Consider the following 1398-nt stretch of genomic DNA (forward strand, 5'->3'; position numbering starts at 1 on the left):
TACAAATACATTTTAAAAGGTACATTGTGTTTTAGAAAATATTAAAATATTGAAGCACGAAAAGTAATTGACATTATAAAATCTATTACGGTATAAAATAAGAAAACAGCGACATGAATATATGCAATTTTCAAAGACAAGTGATTAATTCTGATTTATTTTATTGTACATGTTATATAGTGGTTGATTATAAAATACTTTTTTAACGTTAGTACATTCATTAAACAATAGTTATAAAACAATAACCCCCATTGACCTGTCACGTGTGATGGTCAGCTGACCAAGCGCTAAGAGATGGTCAGTCTGATCTGAAAGATAAACATTATATAACTTAGTAATTATGACTTCCACATCTTATCAAAAGTACTTTCGTATTGTATTTATCTGACGATTTGAATAAGTATTCAATAGTGGCTCTTTAATAACTGGGAATTTTGTAAATTGTAGCTTTTGGCTCTTCCGTCGCAAGAGGTTGCCGACCCCTGCCCTATAGGGGTTGTTGGCTGAGACTTATAGTTTATATGAATCTATTTTATTTTTTACCAAGAATAAATAACTGTATTATTCTAGAGGACACAGTTAGCCATGACAGAAAACTTTTGTATTTAATCTATACCACAAGACCTGCTGGCAGAGTTCAAGCCTTTAAAGGCCACTCCCTTTCATCTTGTTCCAGCAATGGCCTGGCGTAGGATGGGTCAAAGTTATGGGCTGTCTCTGGGAAGTTGTAGTTGTACATCTCCACGCTCATCTCTTCATACTTTGGTAGTGTGTCCAACTTTTGAGGGAATTGTTTGCTTCCTTCTATCTCTTTCTGACATTTTCCACCAATACTTTTGCTTGCTTCACCAACTTGTCATTTTCCTCCTCAACTTTCTTCATGACATTTTCCTTATCAACAGGGTATGGGATATTCAATGCTTGATATGCAGTTTGAAATCTATCAGCCATAGTAGGATCAGGCAACCTTGACTTGTATGCATTGAAATCAATTTTAGGCAAAGTATAAACCTTATTTATAAAAGAGTAGTGCTTAGCTTTGACAACTCTGTTTCAGTCTGGGCTTTTGGTATAACAGCTACAAAACGAGCCCGATCCACTACCGATGAGGAAATTCTTTTCGCTGCACCACTAGCCATTTTAACAAGTCCAGTAGATTAGAAAGCGTATGGCGTATATGGATCTATTATTGTAAACATATTTTTTTTCGCATAATCTGAACGATCTGATGGTTGGTCAGGCTGAATAAATTGCATGTCTTAGAAAAATGTAAACATTAAAGTCTCTGTTTTCAAATTTTATAACTTGAGAGATTTTTAATTCATATTAATGTAAGTACTTATTTTTAATATTTCTAAACCATTTTAATAGTTTTGTCAGATAATTCATATTGTGAAC

General features: G+C 33.7%; 1 pseudogene; it reads right to left on the reverse strand.

Moving 5' to 3' along the window:
• Window positions 1-544: 544 nt before the first annotated feature.
• Window positions 545-1164, reverse strand: LOC131939137 (ATP synthase subunit d, mitochondrial-like; annotated as a pseudogene).
• Between the last annotated feature and the right edge of the window lie 234 nt (window positions 1165-1398).

Source organism: Physella acuta, unplaced genomic scaffold (genome assembly GCF_028476545.2).
Source record: "Physella acuta isolate Inbredline_101_S28 unplaced genomic scaffold, ASM2847654v3 ptg000265l, whole genome shotgun sequence".
NCBI lineage: Eukaryota > Metazoa > Mollusca > Gastropoda > Physidae > Physella > Physella acuta.